We start from the raw sequence: 21,961 nt of genomic DNA, 5'->3' as shown, positions 1-21,961 counted from the left end.
CCTGGCAAATCCGGGTTATGGATTGCATTTAAAAAGGCCCCGTGGGAGTGCAATGGGCCCCTGTCTTGCTGCTTAGCAATAATGGTATGGGTTTAGGTTCTGCTGTGTGTACTGGTGGTTGACTGCCCCCCAGCCCAGAGTGTGCATGGAAAATTGTCTGGCAGCCTCCCTGACAGCAAGCAGTGAGAGTGCCCATGAAGGGGACCTTGTTGGGCCCGCCCCTTTCACGGTTATCGCTTCTCGGCCTTTTGGCTAAGATCAAGTGTAGTATCTGTTCTTATCAGTTTAATATCTGATACGTCCCCTATCTGGGGACCATATATTAAATGGATTTTTGAGAACGGGGGCCGATTTCGAAGCTTGCTTCCGTCGCCCTATGCGTTGACCCGATGTGGCAGTATCTTCGGGTACAGTGCACCACCCCCTTACAGGGTTAAAAAGAAAGATTCCTACTTTCATTGCTACCTGCTTGCTGGCTAGCCAGCTAGCCAGCCCTGTGGGCCTTGCTGCTGCTGCAGCCAAAAAACAAAAGGTGGTGCTGCTGCTGCTTCTGCTGCTTCTGCTTCTGCTTGTGTCTGGCCCCTGTTGGAGCGTCCAGGCACAGGACTTCTGCTGCTGCTGACTAAATGGCCTCCTTAATTGGATCATTTGAGTAGCCAGCACACCTGTGCAGGTAGGGCATGACATGATAGGCAGCTGCCTTGATAGCGGGTGGGTGCTGAATGTTCCTAATTGACAAAATAAGATTAATGCTTATGAAGAAATATAAAATCTCATCCCTTCCCCAATATCGCGCCACACCCCTACCCCTTAATTCCCTGGTTGAACGTGATGGACATATGTCTTTTTTCGACCGTACTAACTATGTAACTATGTAACATAACATGGGGGGGGGGGGTCTCCTGGCTGTTCACACAGGTGTGTCATTGCTGTACATTGACCATGCATTGCTTCTGTGGTATTGCAAAGGCAAAGACAAATGCTTCCAGCCATCCATTGCACTAATGGATTGGTCATCAGCTGGCTGTCTATGTCCCGCATCAATATAGACCAAAGTACAGAGGGTTAGGCTATGCTATTGTGCACCTACCTGATGCATCAGAAGGTGCGAGGCCCTTGCTAAATTCTGTGCACAGACTTTGAGATCTATGCTTTAGACTGTATCTAAACCTGCTCCAACATGGACTGACATTCTGGCCTACTTTCAGCCGATGCGACTTGTCTGTCGCTGAACAGTCGCTTTTTATGTATTCAGCACCTATGTATAATGTTGTAAAAATGCTCTAGAAGCTAAAGTCGCAGAAATGTCACACATATTTGGCCTGCAACTTTCTGTGCGACAAATTCAGACAGGAAAAATCAGTATAAATCCTTAGAAAATTATCCCCCAGTGTCTCCATCTGCTGGCGGTATTGAATAAGCATTGCTGCACTGATGGGGTATGCATTAGACGAAAAAAAAGAAGAAAAAGAAGAATAATACGCCCAGAAAAGAGGCGAAAAGGAGAAAAACGTAAAAAAACGTGAAAAAAAAGTAAGAGGAAGAGAAGGGAAAAAAAGGTGGAAATGGGTTTAAAAGTGATTTCGGCGGAGAAATATATATATATATATATATATATATATATATATATATATGCGCACACACACACATAGATATAAACGTATTCTCCGTTGAGATATTGCAGCCGCTGCTGTGTCCAGGCCCAGGAGCCTTAGCACTGTGCTGTGATGTCACTCAATACCACTGACATCACTAGGTGTAAACAACATCTCTCCTTTGCTGTGTATGTGACTATGGAGCTGTTTGGTGATGTCGTCTATTACGGCCTTCATAGAAGCAACAGGAGATTGTTGCATCCATCTTGAACCCTCAGAACTACAGTGCTATGATGTCACTCACTTCCACAGGCCTTGCAGAGTGTAAACAACAACAACCCAGCTTTGTTGTGTATGTAACCATAGGGATTTGTGATGTCACCTAGAACCTTCACAGCAGCGACAGCTTTATGAGGAGCATCAGCACTGCTCTGCCTGAGCAGAACCATCACCGCCATAGGTTGTCAAATAACCCGGATTTAACCCACACAGGTAAGTCCAATGGGGTGCAGGCATGTCCTCTATGCTTACAGCTTCCCGTGGGTGTTGGTTTGATACCGTTTGGGGACAGCCAAGGAGGCATCTGCAGGCAACAAAGGTAGGTGTGTGCTTGTGTGTGTGTTTCCTATGCAGATCCTAAGCCCAGTGTCACATGCAAGTAGGAGGAGTAAGAAGGGTTCCTGGCAAATCCGGGTTATGGATTGCATTTAAAAAGGCCCCGTGGGAGTGCAATGGGCCCCTGTCTTGCTGCTTAGCAATAATGGTATGGGTTTAGGTTCTGCTGTGTGTACTGGGGGTTGACTGCCCCCCAGCCCAGAGTGTGCATGGAAAATTGTCTGGCAGCCTCCCTGACAGCAAGCAGTGATAGTGCCCATGAAGGGGACCTTGTTGGGCCCGCCCCTTTCACGGTTATCGCTTCTCGGCCTTTTGGCTAAGATCAAGTGTAGTATCTGTTCTTATCAGTTTTTCATGCCGGTGTACAGTAACGCCGGTATGGGGCTGGTGGGGATGGGTGCTGCATGGAGGATGCAGGTGTACCAGGGCTTTCCGGGGCTGGTTCTGAGGAATCAGCTCGACGGCTGCCCCGATGTGACCTGTTCCCTCCGGGTCTCGCCATGAGGCTGAGAGGGTCTAGAGCCGAGGTACTTTTGTGCCTCGGGGAGTGGTGACCCCGAGGTGCCGAAACTCACTGGGAGAATAGACTCACTGAGTTGAAGCACGGGCACCATAATCTCTTCACCTTGTGGCACTCACCTCTTGATTCCCGGCCTTCTGGCTAGGATCAGAGAAATTTTTATAGATCCGGCCGGATGTCCGGGCAGTATATCTGCACACATTCACTTATTTATTTCTTTTTTTGTCTCACTGTGTCACTTTTTGCGTGTTGTGTGTTCACAGGATTGGTCAGGATGCGGTTGCCCTTCTGGGTGTCCATCCTGGCGGTCTAGGGGAGGTGTGTGTGGCCATTAGGTTCCGCACCTCCCTGCAAACACCCCGGGTACTCCTGCTTTGGCAGGGTACCTACCGTAATCGGCTCTGCGGGCAGATACCTTGGCTAACGCCAAGGGGGATGCCGGGAGCATTTGTGGTCCCCTAGTAGCTTTGGCGAAAAGGGACATCGAACCTGGAACCTCGCAGGTACCTTTTGGTCCGGAGGCGAAGGGTAAGGTTTGTTGGGGGGCCTCTCTCCTATCGGAGAAGGGCTTGCGATAGACCGCATCCTTTGTGCACGTTTTTTTAGTGTAACACGTTTGCACTTTTTCTTGCACTTTGGGTGAATCGAAAGCACGTTCCTCGGCTTTAGATAAAAAAAAAAAAAAAAAAAAAAATCTGTTCTTATCAGTTTAATATCTGATACGTCCCCTATCTGGGGACCATATATTAAATGGATTTTTGAGAACGGGGGCCGATTTCGAAGCTTGCTTCCGTCGCCCTATGCATTGACCCGATATGGCAGTATCTTCGGGTACAGTGCACCACCCCCTTACAGGGTTAAAAAGAAAGATTCCTACTTTCATTGCTACCTGCTTGCTGGCTAGCCAGCTAGCCAGCCCTGTGGGCCTTGCTGCTGCTGCAGCCAAAAAACAAAAGGTGGTGCTGCTGCTGCTTCTGCTGCTTCTGCTTCTGCTTGTGTCTGGCCCCTGTTGGAGCGTCCAGGCACAGGACTTCTGCTGCTGCTGACTAAATGGCCTCCTTAATTGGATCATTTGAGTAGCCAGCACACCTGTGCAGGTAGGGCATGACATGATAGGCAGCTGCCTTGATAGCGGGTGGGTGCTGAATGTTCCTAATTGACAAAATAAGATTAATGCTTATGAAGAAATATAAAATCTCATCCCTTCCCCAATATCGCGCCACACCCCTACCCCTTAATTCCCTGGTTGAACGTGATGGACATATGTCTTTTTTCGACCGTACTAACTATGTAACTATGTAACATAACATGGGGGGGGGGGGGGGGGGGTCTCCTGGCTGTTCACACAGGTGTGTCATTGCTGTACATTGACCATGCATTGCTTCTGTGGTATTGCAAAGGCAAAGACAAATGCTTCCAGCCATCCATTGCACTAATGGATTGGTCATCAGCTGGCTGTCTATGTCCCGCATCAATATAGACCAAAGTACAGAGGGTTAGGCTATGCTATTGTGCACCTACCTGATGCATCAGAAGGTGCGAGGCCCTTGCTAAATTCTGTGCACAGACTTTGAGATCTATGCTTTAGACTGTATCTAAACCTGCTCCAACATGGACTGACATTCTGGCCTACTTTCAGCCGATGCGACTTGTCTGTCGCTGAACAGTCGCTTTTTATGTATTCAGCACCTATGTATAATGTTGTAAAAATGCTCTAGAAGCTAAAGTCGCAGAAATGTCACACATATTTGGCCTGCAACTTTCTGTGCGACAAATTCAGACAGGAAAAATCAGTATAAATCCTTAGAAAATTATCCCCCAGTGTCTCCATCTGCTGGCGGTATTGAATAAGCATTGCTGCACTGATGGGGTATGCATTAGACGAAAAAAAAGAAGAAAAAGAAGAATAATACGCCCAGAAAAGAGGCGAAAAGGAGAAAAACGTAAAAAAACGTGAAAAAAAAGTAAGAGGAAGAGAAGGGAAAAAAAGGTGGAAATGGGTTTAAAAGTGATTTCGGCGGAGAAATATATATATATATATATATATATATATATATATATATATATATATGCGCACACACACACATAGATATAAACGTATTCTCCGTTGAGATATTGCAGCCGCTGCTGTGTCCAGGCCCAGGAGCCTTAGCACTGTGCTGTGATGTCACTCAATACCACTGACATCACTAGGTGTAAACAACATCTCTCCTTTGCTGTGTATGTGACTATGGAGCTGTTTGGTGATGTCGTCTATTACGGCCTTCATAGAAGCAACAGGAGATTGTTGCATCCATCTTGAACCCTCAGAACTACAGTGCTATGATGTCACTCACTTCCACAGGCCTTGCAGAGTGTAAACAACAACAACCCAGCTTTGTTGTGTATGTAACCATAGGGATTTGTGATGTCACCTAGAACCTTCACAGCAGCGACAGCTTTATGAGGAGCATCAGCACTGCTCTGCCTGAGCAGAACCATCACCGCCATAGGTTGTCAAATAACCCGGATTTAACCCACACAGGTAAGTCCAATGGGGTGCAGGCATGTCCTCTATGCTTACAGCTTCCCGTGGGTGTTGGTTTGATACCGTTTGGGGACAGCCAAGGAGGCATCTGCAGGCAACAAAGGTAGGTGTGTGCTTGTGTGTGTGTTTCCTATGCAGATCCTAAGCCCAGTGTCACATGCAAGTAGGAGGAGTAAGAAGGGTTCCTGGCAAATCCGGGTTATGGATTGCATTTAAAAAGGCCCCGTGGGAGTGCAATGGGCCCCTGTCTTGCTGCTTAGCAATAATGGTATGGGTTTAGGTTCTGCTGTGTGTACTGGTGGTTGACTGCCCCCCAGCCCAGAGTGTGCATGGAAAATTGTCTGGCAGCCTCCCTGACAGCAAGCAGTGATAGTGCCCATGAAGGGGACCTTGTTGGGCCCGCCCCTTTCACGGTTATCGCTTCTCGGCCTTTTGGCTAAGATCAAGTGTAGTATCTGTTCTTATCAGTTTAATATCTGATACGTCCCCTATCTGGGGACCATATATTAAATGGATTTTTGAGAACGGGGGCCGATTTCGAAGCTTGCTTCCGTCGCCCTATGCATTGACCCGATATGGCAGTATCTTCGGGTACAGTGCACCACCCCCTTACAGGGTTAAAAAGAAAGATTCCTACTTTCATTGCTACCTGCTTGCTGGCTAGCCAGCTAGCCAGCCCTGTGGGCCTTGCTGCTGCTGCAGCCAAAAAACAAAAGGTGGTGCTGCTGCTGCTTCTGCTGCTTCTGCTTCTGCTTGTGTCTGGCCCCTGTTGGAGCGTCCAGGCACAGGACTTCTGCTGCTGCTGACTAAATGGCCTCCTTAATTGGATCATTTGAGTAGCCAGCACACCTGTGCAGGTAGGGCATGACATGATAGGCAGCTGCCTTGATAGCGGGTGGGTGCTGAATGTTCCTAATTGACAAAATAAGATTAATGCTTATGAAGAAATATAAAATCTCATCCCTTCCCCAATATCGCGCCACACCCCTACCCCTTAATTCCCTGGTTGAACGTGATGGGACATATGTCTTTTTTCGACCGTACTAACTATGTAACTATGTAACATAACATGGGGGGGGGGGGGGGGGGGTCTCCTGGCTGTTCACACAGGTGTGTCATTGCTGTACATTGACCATGCATTGCTTCTGTGGTATTGCAAAGGCAAAGACAAATGCTTCCAGCCATCCATTGCACTAATGGATTGGTCATCAGCTGGCTGTCTATGTCCCGCATCAATATAGACCAAAGTACAGAGGGTTAGGCTATGCTATTGTGCACCTACCTGATGCATCAGAAGGTGCGAGGCCCTTGCTAAATTCTGTGCACAGACTTTGAGATCTATGCTTTAGACTGTATCTAAACCTGCTCCAACATGGACTGACATTCTGGCCTACTTTCAGCCGATGCGACTTGTCTGTCGCTGAACAGTCGCTTTTTATGTATTCAGCACCTATGTATAATGTTGTAAAAATGCTCTAGAAGCTAAAGTCGCAGAAATGTCACACATATTTGGCCTGCAACTTTCTGTGCGACAAATTCAGACAGGAAAAATCAGTATAAATCCTTAGAAAATTATCCCCCAGTGTCTCCATCTGCTGGCGGTATTGAATAAGCATTGCTGCACTGATGGGGTATGCATTAGACGAAAAAAAAGAAGAAAAAGAAGAATAATACGCCCAGAAAAGAGGCGAAAAGGAGAAAAACGTAAAAAAACGTGAAAAAAAAGTAAGAGGAAGAGAAGGGAAAAAAAGGTGGAAATGGGTTTAAAAGTGATTTCGGCGGAGAAATATATATATATATATATATATATATATATATATATATATATATATATGCGCACACACACACATAGATATAAACGTATTCTCCGTTGAGATATTGCAGCCGCTGCTGTGTCCAGGCCCAGGAGCCTTAGCACTGTGCTGTGATGTCACTCAATACCACTGACATCACTAGGTGTAAACAACATCTCTCCTTTGCTGTGTATGTGACTATGGAGCTGTTTGGTGATGTCGTCTATTACGGCCTTCATAGAAGCAACAGGAGATTGTTGCATCCATCTTGAACCCTCAGAACTACAGTGCTATGATGTCACTCACTTCCACAGGCCTTGCAGAGTGTAAACAACAACAACCCAGCTTTGTTGTGTATGTAACCATAGGGATTTGTGATGTCACCTAGAACCTTCACAGCAGCGACAGCTTTATGAGGAGCATCAGCACTGCTCTGCCTGAGCAGAACCATCACCGCCATAGGTTGTCAAATAACCCGGATTTAACCCACACAGGTAAGTCCAATGGGGTGCAGGCATGTCCTCTATGCTTACAGCTTCCCGTGGGTGTTGGTTTGATACCGTTTGGGGACAGCCAAGGAGGCATCTGCAGGCAACAAAGGTAGGTGTGTGCTTGTGTGTGTGTTTCCTATGCAGATCCTAAGCCCAGTGTCACATGCAAGTAGGAGGAGTAAGAAGGGTTCCTGGCAAATCCGGGTTATGGATTGCATTTAAAAAGGCCCCGTGGGAGTGCAATGGGCCCCTGTCTTGCTGCTTAGCAATAATGGTATGGGTTTAGGTTCTGCTGTGTGTACTGGTGGTTGACTGCCCCCCAGCCCAGAGTGTGCATGGAAAATTGTCTGGCAGCCTCCCTGACAGCAAGCAGTGATAGTGCCCATGAAGGGGACCTTGTTGGGCCCGCCCCTTTCACGGTTATCGCTTCTCGGCCTTTTGGCTAAGATCAAGTGTAGTATCTGTTCTTATCAGTTTAATATCTGATACGTCCCCTATCTGGGGACCATATATTAAATGGATTTTTGAGAACGGGGGCCGATTTCGAAGCTTGCTTCCGTCGCCCTATGCATTGACCCGATATGGCAGTATCTTCGGGTACAGTGCACCACCCCCTTACAGGGTTAAAAAGAAAGATTCCTACTTTCATTGCTACCTGCTTGCTGGCTAGCCAGCTAGCCAGCCTGTGGGCCTTGCTGCTGCTGCAGCCAAAAAACAAAAGGTGGTGCTGCTGCTGCTTCTGCTGCTTCTGCTTCTGCTTGTGTCTGGCCCCTGTTGGAGCGTCCAGGCACAGGACTTCTGCTGCTGCTGACTAAATGGCCTCCTTAATTGGATCATTTGAGTAGCCAGCACACCTGTGCAGGTAGGGCATGACATGATAGGCAGCTGCCTTGATAGCGGGTGGGTGCTGAATGTTCCTAATTGACAAAATAAGATTAATGCTTATGAAGAAATATAAAATCTCATCCCTTCCCCAATATCGCGCCACACCCCTACCCCTTAATTCCCTGGTTGAACGTGATGGACATATGTCTTTTTTCGACCGTACTAACTATGTAACTATGTAACATAACATGGGGGGGGGGGGGGGGGGGGTCTCCTGGCTGTTCACACAGGTGTGTCATTGCTGTACATTGACCATGCATTGCTTCTGTGGTATTGCAAAGGCAAAGACAAATGCTTCCAGCCATCCATTGCACTAATGGATTGGTCATCAGCTGGCTGTCTATGTCCCGCATCAATATAGACCAAAGTACAGAGGGTTAGGCTATGCTATTGTGCACCTACCTGATGCATCAGAAGGTGCGAGGCCCTTGCTAAATTCTGTGCACAGACTTTGAGATCTATGCTTTAGACTGTATCTAAACCTGCTCCAACATGGACTGACATTCTGGCCTACTTTCAGCCGATGCGACTTGTCTGTCGCTGAACAGTCGCTTTTTATGTATTCAGCACCTATGTATAATGTTGTAAAAATGCTCTAGAAGCTAAAGTCGCAGAAATGTCACACATATTTGGCCTGCAACTTTCTGTGCGACAAATTCAGACAGGAAAAATCAGTATAAATCCTTAGAAAATTATCCCCCAGTGTCTCCATCTGCTGGCGGTATTGAATAAGCATTGCTGCACTGATGGGGTATGCATTAGACGAAAAAAAAGAAGAAAAAGAAGAATAATACGCCCAGAAAAGAGGCGAAAAGGAGGAAAACGTAAAAAAACGTGAAAAAAAAGTAAGAGGAAGAGAAGGGAAAAAAAGGTGGAAATGGGTTTAAAAGTGATTTCGGCGGAGAAATATATATATATATATATATATATATATATATATATATATGCGCACACACACACATAGATATAAACGTATTCTCCGTTGAGATATTGCAGCCGCTGCTGTGTCCAGGCCCAGGAGCCTTAGCACTGTGCTGTGATGTCACTCAATACCACTGACATCACTAGGTGTAAACAACATCTCTCCTTTGCTGTGTATGTGACTATGGAGCTGTTTGGTGATGTCGTCTATTACGGCCTTCATAGAAGCAACAGGAGATTGTTGCATCCATCTTGAACCCTCAGAACTACAGTGCTATGATGTCACTCACTTCCACAGGCCTTGCAGAGTGTAAACAACAACAACCCAGCTTTGTTGTGTATGTAACCATAGGGATTTGTGATGTCACCTAGAACCTTCACAGCAGCGACAGCTTTATGAGGAGCATCAGCACTGCTCTGCCTGAGCAGAACCATCACCGCCATAGGTTGTCAAATAACCCGGATTTAACCCACACAGGTAAGTCCAATGGGGTGCAGGCATGTCCTCTATGCTTACAGCTTCCCGTGGGTGTTGGTTTGATACCGTTTGGGGACAGCCAAGGAGGCATCTGCAGGCAACAAAGGTAGGTGTGTGCTTGTGTGTGTGTGTTTCCTATGCAGATCCTAAGCCCAGTGTCACATGCAAGTAGGAGGAGTAAGAAGGGTTCCTGGCAAATCCGGGTTATGGATTGCATTTAAAAAGGCCCCGTGGGAGTGCAATGGGCCCCTGTCTTGCTGCTTAGCAATAATGGTATGGGTTTAGGTTCTGCTGTGTGTACTGGTGGTTGACTGCCCCCCAGCCCAGAGTGTGCATGGAAAATTGTCTGGCAGCCTCCCTGACAGCAAGCAGTGATAGTGCCCATGAAGGGGACCTTGTTGGGCCCGCCCCTTTCACGGTTATCGCTTCTCGGCCTTTTGGCTAAGATCAAGTGTAGTATCTGTTCTTATCAGTTTAATATCTGATACGTCCCCTATCTGGGGACCATATATTAAATGGATTTTTGAGAACGTGGGCCGATTTCGAAGCTTGCTTCCGTCGCCCTATGCATTGACCCGATATGGCAGTATCTTCGGGTACAGTGCACCACCCCCTTACAGGGTTAAAAAGAAAGATTCCTACTTTCATTGCTACCTGCTTGCTGGCTAGCCAGCTAGCCAGCCCTGTGGGCCTTGCTGCTGCTGCAGCCAAAAAACAAAAGGTGGTGCTGCTGCTGCTTCTGCTGCTTCTGCTTCTGCTTGTGTCTGGCCCCTGTTGGAGCGTCCAGGCACAGGACTTCTGCTGCTGCTGACTAAATGGCCTCCTTAATTGGATCATTTGAGTAGCCAGCACACCTGTGCAGGTAGGGCATGACATGATAGGCAGCTGCCTTGATAGCGGGTGGGTGCTGAATGTTCCTAATTGACAAAATAAGATTAATGCTTATGAAGAAATATAAAATCTCATCCCTTCCCCAATATCGCGCCACACCCCTACCCCTTAATTCCCTGGTTGAACGTGATGGACATATGTCTTTTTTCGACCGTACTAACTATGTAACTATGTAACATAACATGGGGGGGGGGGGGGGGGTCTCCTGGCTGTTCACACAGGTGTGTCATTGCTGTACATTGACCATGCATTGCTTCTGTGGTATTGCAAAGGCAAAGACAAATGCTTCCAGCCATCCATTGCACTAATGGATTGGTCATCAGCTGGCTGTCTATGTCCCGCATCAATATAGACCAAAGTACAGAGGGTTAGGCTATGCTATTGTGCACCTACCTGATGCATCAGAAGGTGCGAGGCCCTTGCTAAATTCTGTGCACAGACTTTGAGATCTATGCTTTAGACTGTATCTAAACCTGCTCCAACATGGACTGACATTCTGGCCTACTTTCAGCCGATGCGACTTGTCTGTCGCTGAACAGTCGCTTTTTATGTATTCAGCACCTATGTATAATGTTGTAAAAATGCTCTAGAAGCTAAAGTCGCAGAAATGTCACACATATTTGGCCTGCAACTTTCTGTGCGACAAATTCAGACAGGAAAAATCAGTATAAATCCTTAGAAAATTATCCCCCAGTGTCTCCATCTGCTGGCGGTATTGAATAAGCATTGCTGCACTGATGGGGTATGCATTAGACGAAAAAAAAGAAGAAAAAGAAGAATAATACGCCCAGAAAAGAGGCGAAAAGGAGAAAAACGTAAAAAAACGTGAAAAAAAAGTAAGAGGAAGAGAAGGGAAAAAAAGGTGGAAATGGGTTTAAAAGTGATTTCGGCGGAGAAATATATATATATATATATATATATATATATATATATATATATATATGCGCACACACACACATAGATATAAACGTATTCTCCGTTGAGATATTGCAGCCGCTGCTGTGTCCAGGCCCAGGAGCCTTAGCACTGTGCTGTGATGTCACTCAATACCACTGACATCACTAGGTGTAAACAACATCTCTCCTTTGCTGTGTATGTGACTATGGAGCTGTTTGGTGATGTCGTCTATTACGGCCTTCATAGAAGCAACAGGAGATTGTTGCATCCATCTTGAACCCTCAGAACTACAGTGCTATGATGTCACTCACTTCCACAGGCCTTGCAGAGTGTAAACAACAACAACCCAGCTTTGTTGTGTATGTAACCATAGGGATTTGTGATGTCACCTAGAACCTTCACAGCAGCGACAGCTTTATGAGGAGCATCAGCACTGCTCTGCCTGAGCAGAACCATCACCGCCATAGGTTGTCAAATAACCCGGATTTAACCCACACAGGTAAGTCCAATGGGGTGCAGGCATGTCCTCTATGCTTACAGCTTCCCGTGGGTGTTGGTTTGATACCGTTTGGGGACAGCCAAGGAGGCATCTGCAGGCAACAAAGGTAGGTGTGTGCTTGTGTGTGTGTTTCCTATGCAGATCCTAAGCCCAGTGTCACATGCAAGTAGGAGGAGTAAGAAGGGTTCCTGGCAAATCCGGGTTATGGATTGCATTTAAAAAGGCCCCGTGGGAGTGCAATGGGCCCCTGTCTTGCTGCTTAGCAATAATGGTATGGGTTTAGGTTCTGCTGTGTGTACTGGTGGTTGACTGCCCCCCAGCCCAGAGTGTGCATGGAAAATTGTCTGGCAGCCTCCCTGACAGCAAGCAGTGATAGTGCCCATGAAGGGGACCTTGTTGGGCCCGCCCCTTTCACGGTTATCGCTTCTCGGCCTTTTGGCTAAGATCAAGTGTAGTATCTGTTCTTATCAGTTTAATATCTGATACGTCCCCTATCTGGGGACCATATATTAAATGGATTTTTGAGAACGGGGGCCGATTTCGAAGCTTGCTTCCGTCGCCCTATGCATTGACCCGATATGGCAGTATCTTCGGGTACAGTGCACCACCCCCTTACAGGGTTAAAAAGAAAGATTCCTACTTTCATTGCTACCTGCTTGCTGGCTAGCCAGCTAGCCAGCCCTGTGGGCCTTGCTGCTGCTGCAGCCAAAAAACAAAAGGTGGTGCTGCTGCTGCTTCTGCTGCTTCTGCTGCTTCTGCTTCTGCTTGTGTCTGGCCCCTGTTGGAGCGTCCAGGCACAGGACTTCTGCTGCTGCTGACTAAATGGCCTCCTTAATTGGATCATTTGAGTAGCCAGCACACCTGTGCAGGTAGGGCATGACATGATAGGCAGCTGCCTTGATAGCGGGTGGGTGCTGAATGTTCCTAATTGACAAAATAAGATTAATGCTTATGAAGAAATATAAAATCTCATCCCTTCCCCAATATCGCGCCACACCCCTACCCCTTAATTCCCTGGTTGAACTTGATGGACATATGTCTTTTTTCGACCGTACTAACTATGTAACTATGTAACATAACATGGAGGGGGGGGGGGGGGGGTCTCCTGGCTGTTCACACAGGTGTGTCATTGCTGTACATTGACCATGCATTGCTTCTGTGGTATTGCAAAGGCAAAGACAAATGCTTCCAGCCATCCATTGCACTAATGGATTGGTCATCAGCTGGCTGTCTATGTCCCGCATCAATATAGACCAAAGTACAGAGGGTTAGGCTATGCTATTGTGCACCTACCTGATGCATCAGAAGGTGCGAGGCCCTTGCTAAATTCTGTGCACAGACTTTGAGATCTATGCTTTAGACTGTATCTAAACCTGCTCCAACATGGACTGACATTCTGGCCTACTTTCAGCCGATGCGACTTGTCTGTCGCTGAACAGTCGCTTTTTATGTATTCAGCACCTATGTATAATGTTGTAAAAATGCTCTAGAAGCTAAAGTCGCAGAAATGTCACACATATTTGGCCTGCAACTTTCTGTGCGACAAATTCAGACAGGAAAAATCAGTATAAATCCTTAGAAAATTATCCCCCAGTGTCTCCATCTGCTGGCGGTATTGAATAAGCATTGCTGCACTGATGGGGTATGCATTAGACGAAAAAAAAGAAGAAAAAGAAGAATAATACGCCCAGAAAAGAGGCGAAAAGGAGAAAAACGTAAAAAAACGTGAAAAAAAAGTAAGAGGAAGAGAAGGGAAAAAAAGGTGGAAATGGGTTTAAAAGTGATTTCGGCGGAGAAATATATATATATATATATATATATATATATATATATATATATATATGCGCACACACACACATAGATATAAACGTATTCTCCGTTGAGATATTGCAGCCGCTGCTGTGTCCAGGCCCAGGAGCCTTAGCACTGTGCTGTGATGTCACTCAATACCACTGACATCACTAGGTGTAAACAACATCTCTCCTTTGCTGTGTATGTGACTATGGAGCTGTTTGGTGATGTCGTCTATTACGGCCTTCATAGAAGCAACAGGAGATTGTTGCATCCATCTTGAACCCTCAGAACTACAGTGCTATGATGTCACTCACTTCCACAGGCCTTGCAGAGTGTAAACAACAACAACCCAGCTTTGTTGTGTATGTAACCATAGGGATTTGTGATGTCACCTAGAACCTTCACAGCAGCGACAGCTTTATGAGGAGCATCAGCACTGCTCTGCCTGAGCAGAACCATCACCGCCATAGGTTGTCAAATAACCCGGATTTAACCCACACAGGTAAGTCCAATGGGGTGCAGGCATGTCCTCTATGCTTACAGCTTCCCGTGGGTGTTGGTTTGATACCGTTTGGGGACAGCCAAGGAGGCATCTGCAGGCAACAAAGGTAGGTGTGTGCTTGTGTGTGTGTTTCCTATGCAGATCCTAAGCCCAGTGTCACATGCAAGTAGGAGGAGTAAGAAGGGTTCCTGGCAAATCCGGGTTATGGATTGCATTTAAAAAGGCCCCGTGGGAGTGCAATGGGCCCCTGTCTTGCTGCTTAGCAATAATGGTATGGGTTTAGGTTCTGCTGTGTGTACTGGTGGTTGACTGCCCCCCAGCCCAGAGTGTGCATGGAAAATTGTCTGGCAGCCTCCCTGACAGCAAGCAGTGATAGTGCCCATGAAGGGGACCTTGTTGGGCCCGCCCCTTTCACGGTTATCGCTTCTCGGCCTTTTGGCTAAGATCAAGTGTAGTATCTGTTCTTATCAGTTTAATATCTGATACGTCCCCTATCTGGGGACCATATATTAAATGGATTTTTGAGAACGGGGGCCGATTTCGAAGCTTGCTTCCGTCGCCCTATGCATTGACCCGATATGGCAGTATCTTCGGGTACAGTGCACCACCCCCTTACAGGGTTAAAAAGAAAGATTCCTACTTTCATTGCTACCTGCTTGCTGGCTAGCCAGCTAGCCAGCCCTGTGGGCCTTGCTGCTGCTGCAGCCAAAAAACAAAAGGTGGTGCTGCTGCTGCTTCTGCTGCTTCTGCTTCTGCTTGTGTCTGGCCCCTGTTGGAGCGTCCAGGCACAGGACTTCTGCTGCTGCTGACTAAATGGCCTCCTTAATTGGATCATTTGAGTAGCCAGCACACCTGTGCAGGTAGGGCATGACATGATAGGCAGCTGCCTTGATAGCGGGTGGGTGCTGAATGTTCCTAATTGACAAAATAAGATTAATGCTTATGAAGAAATATAAAATCTCATCCCTTCCCCAATATCGCGCCACACCCCTACCCCTTAATTCCCTGGTTGAACGTGATGGACATATGTCTTTTTTCGACCGTACTAACTATGTAACTATGTAACATAACATGGGGGGGGGGGGGGTCTCCTGGCTGTTCACACAGGTGTGTCATTGCTGTACATTGACCATGCATTGCTTCTGTGGTATTGCAAAGGCAAAGACAAATGCTTCCAGCCATCCATTGCACTAATGGATTGGTCATCAGCTGGCTGTCTATGTCCCGCATCAATATAGACCAAAGTACAGAGGGTTAGGCTATGCTATTGTGCACCTACCTGATGCATCAGAAGGTGCGAGGCCCTTGCTAAATTCTGTGCACAGACTTTGAGATCTATGCTTTAGACTGTATCTAAACCTGCTCCAACATGGACTGACATTCTGGCCTACTTTCAGCCGATGCGACTTGTCTGTCGCTGAACAGTCGCTTTTTATGTATTCAGCACCTATGTATAATGTTGTAAAAATGCTCTAGAAGCTAAAGTCGCAGAAATGTCACACATATTTGGCCTGCAACTTTCTGTGCGACAAATTCAGACAGGAAAAATCAGTATAAATCCTTAGAAAATTATCCCCCAGTGTCTCCATCTGCTGGCGGTATTGAATAAGCATTGCTGCACTGATGGGGTATGCATTAGACGAAAAAAAAGAAGAAAAAGAAGAATAATACGCCCAGAAAAGAGGCGAAAAGGAGAAAAACTTAAAAAAACGTGAAAAAAAAGTAAGAGGAAGAGAAGGGAAAAAAAAGGTGGAAATGGGTTTAAAAGTGATTTCGGCGGAGAAATATATATATATATATATATATATATATATATATATATATATATATATGCGCACACACACACATAGATATAAACGTATTCTCCGTTGAGATATTGCAGCCGCTGCTGTGTCCAGGCCCAGGAGCCTTAGCACTGTGCTGTGATGTCACTCAATACCACTGACATCACTAGGTGTAAACAACATCTCTCCTTTGCTGTGTATGTGACTATGGAGCTGTTTGGTGATGTCGTCTATTACGGCCTTCATAGAAGCAACAGGAGATTGTTGCATCCATCTTGAACCCTCAGAACTACAGTGCTATGATGTCACTCACTTCCACAGGCCTTGCAGAGTGTAAACAACAACAACCCAGCTTTGTTGTGTATGTAACCATAGGGATTTGTGATGTCACCTAGAACCTTCACAGCAGCGACAGCTTTATGAGGAGCATCAGCACTGCTCTGCCTGAGCAGAACCATCACCGCCATAGGTTGTCAAATAACCCGGATTTAACCCACACAGGTAAGTCCAATGGGGTGCAGGCATGTCCTCTATGCTTACAGCTTCCCGTGGGTGTTGGTTTGATACCGTTTGGGGACAGCCAAGGAGGCATCTGCAGGCAACAAAGGTAGGTGTGTGCTTGTGTGTGTGTTTCCTATGCAGATCCTAAGCCCAGTGTCACATGCAAGTAGGAGGAGTAAGAAGGGTTCCTGGCAAATCCGGGTTATGGATTGCATTTAAAAAGGCCCCGTGGGAGTGCAATGGGCCCCTGTCTTGCTGCTTAGCAATAATGGTATGGGTTTAGGTTCTGCTGTGTGTACTGGTGGTTGACTGCCCCCCAGCCCAGAGTGTGCATGGAAAATTGTCTGGCAGCCTCCCTGACAGCAAGCAGTGATAGTGCCCATGAAGGGGACCTTGTTGGGCCCGCCCCTTTCACGGTTATCGCTTCTCGGCCTTTTGGCTAAGATCAAGTGTAGTATCTGTTCTTATCAGTTTAATATCTGATACGTCCCCTATCTGGGGACCATATATTAAATGATTTTTGAGAACGGGGGCCGATTTCGAAGCTTGCTTCCGTCGCCCTATGCATTGACCCGATATGGCAGTATCTTCGGGTACAGTGCACCACCCCCTTACAGGGTTAAAAAGAAAGATTCCTACTTTCATTGCTACCTGCTTGCTGGCTAGCCAGCTAGCCAGCCCTGTGGGCCTTGCTGCTGCTGCAGCCAAAAAACAAAAGGTGGTGCTGCTGCTGCTTCTGCTGCTTCTGCTTCTGCTTGTGTCTGGCCCCTGTTGGAGCGTCCAGGCACAGGACTTCTGCTGCTGCTGACTAAATGGCCTCCTTAATTGGATCATTTGAGTAGCCAGCACACCTGTGCAGGTAGGGCATGACATGATAGGCAGCTGCCTTGATAGCGGGTGGGTGCTGAATGTTCCTAATTGACAAAATAAGATTAATGCTTATGAAGAAATATAAAATCTCATCCCTTCCCCAATATCGCGCCACACCCCTACCCCTTAATTCCCTGGTTGAACGTGATGGACATATGTCTTTTTTCGACCGTACTAACTATGTAACTATGTAACATAACATGGGGGGGGGGGGGGGGTCTCCTGGCTGTTCACACAGGTGTGTCATTGCTGTACATTGACCATGCATTGCTTCTGTGGTATTGCAAAGGCAAAGACAAATGCTTCCAGCCATCCATTGCACTAATGGATTGGTCATCAGCTGGCTGTCTATGTCCCGCATCAATATAGACCAAAGTACAGAGGGTTAGGCTATGCTATTGTGCACCTACCTGATGCATCAGAAGGTGCGAGGCCCTTACTAAATTCTGTGCACAGACTTTGAGATCTATGCTTTAGACTGTATCTAAACCTGCTCCAACATGGACTGACATTCTGGCCTACTTTCAGCCGATGCGACTTGTCTGTCGCTGAACAGTCGCTTTTTATGTATTCAGCACCTATGTATAATGTTGTAAAAATGCTCTAGAAGCTAAAGTCGCAGAAATGTCACACATATTTGGCCTGCAACTTTCTGTGCGACAAATTCAGACAGGAAAAATCAGTATAAATCCTTAGAAAATTATCCCCCAGTGTCTCCATCTGCTGGCGGTATTGAATAAGCATTGCTGCACTGATGGGGTATGCATTAGACGAAAAAAAAAGAAGAAAAAGAAGAATAATACGCCCAGAAAAGAGGCGAAAAGGAGAAAAACGTAAAAAAACGTGAAAAAAAAGTAAGAGGAAGAGAAGGGAAAAAAAGGTGGAAATGGGTTTAAAAGTGATTTCGGCGGAGAAATATATATATATATATATATATATATATATATATATATATATATATATATATATATGCGCACACACACACATAGATATAAACGTATTCTCCGTTGAGATATTGCAGCCGCTGCTGTGTCCAGGCCCAGGAGCCTTAGCACTGTGCTGTGATGTCACTCAATACCACTGACATCACTAGGTGTAAACAACATCTCTCCTTTGCTGTGTATGTGACTATGGAGCTGTTTGGTGATGTCGTCTATTACGGCCTTCATAGAAGCAACAGGAGATTGTTGCATCCATCTTGAACCCTCAGAACTACAGTGCTATGATGTCACTCACTTCCACAGGCCTTGCAGAGTGTAAACAACAACAACCCAGCTTTGTTGTGTATGTAACCATAGGGATTTGTGATGTCACCTAGAACCTTCACAGCAGCGACAGCTTTATGAGGAGCATCAGCACTGCTCTGCCTGAGCAGAACCATCACCGCCATAGGTTGTCAAATAACCCGGATTTAACCCACACAGGTAAGTCCAATGGGGTGCAGGCATGTCCTCTATGCTTACAGCTTCCCGTGGGTGTTGGTTTGATACCGTTTGGGGACAGCCAAGGAGGCATCTGCAGGCAACAAAGGTAGGTGTGTGCTTGTGTGTGTGTTTCCTATGCAGATCCTAAGCCCAGTGTCACATGCAAGTAGGAGGAGTAAGAAGGGTTCCTGGCAAATCCGGGTTATGGATTGCATTTAAAAAGGCCCCGTGGGAGTGCAATGGGCCCCTGTCTTGCTGCTTAGCAATAATGGTATGGGTTTAGGTTCTGCTGTGTGTACTGGTGGTTGACTGCCCCCCAGCCCAGAGTGTGCATGGAAAATTGTCTGGCAGCCTCCCTGACAGCAAGCAGTGATAGTGCCCATGAAGGGGACCTTGTTGGGCCCGCCCCTTTCACGGTTATCGCTTCTCGGCCTTTTGGCTAAGATCAAGTGTAGTATCTGCATTTGGTCTGGTCGGAAGGTGTCTGTGGTACCCCGCTTCTCGGCCTTGGGGGATTGTCTCTCCTTACGGAGGGACTTCACCCCCTTGCTGCTATTGGGGAGCGGGCTTAGTCCACGGACAACGGGTTGCGATCCCCCTGTCTCTGGGACCTTGTGTCTCAGAAGGCATTTTCGGTACGTTGAGCGTTACCTGTAGCTTCGGAAGCACCTAGGGTACCCCCGACCTCTGCCTTGGGTAAGGGTTCCGCTTTTATAGCGGGATTCCGAGCCCCTGCTGCTATTGGGGAAGGGGCTTAGTCCCTGGGTGTGGAAGATGCCGTTCTCCTGGGCTTTCCCCTCTGGGGAAATGTCGATGCGAAATACCATCCGCATAGAGGTGTCGGAGAGCCATCGTCAGTTGAAGAACCTCCGCTTCATTGCGGAGGTGATTCTTCTTGACTACTTCCGCCTCAATAGGGAGGACATCCTGTGTCTAAATGACCAGGAAAGCCGTGGCCTGTATACCGTCACCTTCACGGCCACGGCGTGTTGCGATAACATCTATGCAACCTTGTCTGGTGCGGACCAGAGGGACGATCGACTCGACGGTCTTTCGTTCCAGTTCCTCTATGGTGAGGAACATATACCGTTGGTGGTGGCTATGCACAGCCCTCATGTGACCACGGAGGATATAGCCACTTTTCTTCGGCGATACTGCGAAGAGGTGCGATTCGCAAACAAAATCTTGAACTCCGTGCGGTTCTGGAACGGCAAGAGGAAGTTCTGGGTCAAGCTCCGTAAGGATCCCGGTGGTATTGGGGGTCTTTGCCATCCGCCCCCAAATTTTGCCATCGGGAGAGTTCAGGGCTTCCTGTTCTATCCTCAAATGCCTATGTATTGCCGAAATTGCTTGAGGTTTGGCCACACCCAGGAGACCTGCGGCGCGGAGCGTGTGATTCGCTGCAATAGGTGTGGCCAAGAAGGTCACATAGCCTCAAGATGTAGCCATACAATAAGGTGCAACCTCTGCGGAGAGGAAAATCACGATTTTAATTCCTGTCCCCATAAAGCAAAAACTACGATGGGTGGGTCAAGGCTGGGCCCACCCAAAGAGGGGACAGGACAAAAGACGTCCTTTTTTAAGATGCCCAAACCCCAGATGGCAGGTACTGATGGGTCCAGGCCCAAGACCTCTGGTGCTCCATCGGGGGGCCCACCGGTGGTAGTGCTAGGGGGAGGCCATGGGGATTCCACGAAGCCCGGGCGGGTGATCGAGTTTACTGCCCGGGAAATTGAAAGACGTCGATCGACTTCCTACCTGGCTCAAGAGCCCGCCGAAACTTCTGAAGGGGGCTCACCTGTGGCGGGTGGCAGCCGACGGGCCTCGGTGGGGGCAAAAGTGGACCCAAAATTGCAGCATAAGCCAGGTACTGGCTTGGCCCAGGGTCGCCCTGCTCCGGACGAAGAGGCCCCGGTGAAAGCCCGCCGGAAGGGGAGCCAGGTGGCCAGGTCTGAGCCCGGTCCTGTTACTCCGCTTATACAGGACAGGGCCAAGAAGACAAGTGGCGCCAAACCAGGGTTTGCTGCCCCGCCAGCAGTGGACCCGGTGGGTAAAACTGGCCATCGTCGATCGATGGGGAAGTTGGAGCAACAGTCCTCAGCAACGCTTGCTGGGGAACAAGCGATGAAAACTTCCCAAGGTAGCGGCAAAGGTTCCGGAAAAGAGGCCTCACAGGCCCCTGTGCAGCAGTTCCAGTCGTCAAATGATGAAAGAAGACGCAGATCCATCAGCCGGGGGCCAGAGATTACATCGAGTGAGAGCAACACAGAGGATATGGACAGCAGTGTGACATTTAAAAGACAAAGAGAAGAAGAAGAGGAAGACATTCAAAGGAAAGCGGCGTGCCGTAGTTCGGACGAGAGCGAGCTCAGGGTCGGGGCATCATCGATCTCAAGCTCCGACCCTCAGAACATCAAGGAGCTGATGACCCCGCAGGCGGGGGATGACGGTACGCAGCTTATTATTGACTTTGATTCTCCAAGCACGGACTCTCCATAAACTATGCCTATCCCTGTAAAAATTGCCTCACTCAATGTGAGGTCCTTAAAGAGCCCTGATCGCAGGGCTGCTTTATTTTCTTATCTAGAGACATGTGACTTTGACCTTTGCCTGCTACAAGAATGTGGAATCCCTAGTAAAATGGACTATAAAGACTTAAAAGAAGACTGGAAGCTGGGCCCATCCATATGGTCCGGTGCAAATGACTGTCGTTCTGTGGGTGTTGGGCTGCTCTGCCGAGGCCAGTCCTTTTCTATTCATACAGTAACTGAGATTGTGCCTGGCAGAGCTCTTTTAATTCATCTATATTTTAATGGACTTTTAATTCGTGTTTTAAATGTGTATGCCCCTCCTGATAAACAGGAGCGGGCAGAACTATTTGAAATTTTACCACTGTTTTGTGTTGGGTCTTCCCCCTGCTGGTGGGAGGTGATTTTAACTGCATACGTGATGGGGAACACCGGCAGGGTGGGGA

The 21,961-nt window shown here is 47.4% G+C and overlaps 9 non-coding genes and 1 pseudogene across 9 annotated transcripts; all 10 read left to right on the top strand.

Annotated features, from left to right (window-relative positions):
* The first annotated feature begins 232 nt into the window (after window positions 1–232).
* Window positions 233–423, top strand: LOC130317350 (U2 spliceosomal RNA). Its single transcript, XR_008864480.1, has one exon. It is a non-coding gene; the product is annotated as a U2 spliceosomal RNA (small nuclear RNA).
* A 2,083-nt stretch (window positions 424–2,506) lies between these two features.
* Window positions 2,507–2,694, top strand: LOC130317355 (U2 spliceosomal RNA). Its single transcript, XR_008864484.1, has one exon. It is a non-coding gene; the product is annotated as a U2 spliceosomal RNA (small nuclear RNA).
* Window positions 2,695–3,388: 694 nt separating this feature from the next.
* On the top strand, window positions 3,389–3,577 carry LOC130317354 (U2 spliceosomal RNA). The gene has a single exon (XR_008864483.1). It is a non-coding gene; the product is annotated as a U2 spliceosomal RNA (small nuclear RNA).
* Window positions 3,578–5,673: 2,096 nt separating this feature from the next.
* LOC130317336 (U2 spliceosomal RNA) lies at window positions 5,674–5,864 on the top strand. The gene has a single exon (XR_008864467.1). It is a non-coding gene; the product is annotated as a U2 spliceosomal RNA (small nuclear RNA).
* Window positions 5,865–7,963: 2,099 nt separating this feature from the next.
* Window positions 7,964–8,154, top strand: LOC130317334 (U2 spliceosomal RNA). Its single transcript, XR_008864466.1, has one exon. It is a non-coding gene; the product is annotated as a U2 spliceosomal RNA (small nuclear RNA).
* Window positions 8,155–10,246: 2,092 nt separating this feature from the next.
* LOC130317349 (U2 spliceosomal RNA) lies at window positions 10,247–10,437 on the top strand. Its single transcript, XR_008864479.1, has one exon. It is a non-coding gene; the product is annotated as a U2 spliceosomal RNA (small nuclear RNA).
* A 2,094-nt stretch (window positions 10,438–12,531) lies between these two features.
* On the top strand, window positions 12,532–12,722 carry LOC130317360 (U2 spliceosomal RNA). Its single transcript, XR_008864487.1, has one exon. It is a non-coding gene; the product is annotated as a U2 spliceosomal RNA (small nuclear RNA).
* Window positions 12,723–14,827: 2,105 nt separating this feature from the next.
* Window positions 14,828–15,018, top strand: LOC130317359 (U2 spliceosomal RNA). Its single transcript, XR_008864486.1, has one exon. It is a non-coding gene; the product is annotated as a U2 spliceosomal RNA (small nuclear RNA).
* Window positions 15,019–17,112: 2,094 nt separating this feature from the next.
* Window positions 17,113–17,302, top strand: LOC130317351 (U2 spliceosomal RNA). Its single transcript, XR_008864481.1, has one exon. It is a non-coding gene; the product is annotated as a U2 spliceosomal RNA (small nuclear RNA).
* A 2,104-nt stretch (window positions 17,303–19,406) lies between these two features.
* Window positions 19,407–19,624, top strand: LOC130317356 (U2 spliceosomal RNA; annotated as a pseudogene).
* The last annotated feature ends 2,337 nt before the right edge of the window (window positions 19,625–21,961 follow it).

The sequence above is a fragment of the Hyla sarda genome, unplaced genomic scaffold (assembly GCF_029499605.1).
Source record: "Hyla sarda isolate aHylSar1 unplaced genomic scaffold, aHylSar1.hap1 scaffold_1991, whole genome shotgun sequence".
NCBI classification, from domain to species: domain Eukaryota; kingdom Metazoa; phylum Chordata; class Amphibia; order Anura; family Hylidae; genus Hyla; species Hyla sarda.
This window is presented reverse-complemented; position numbering and strand designations above follow the sequence as displayed.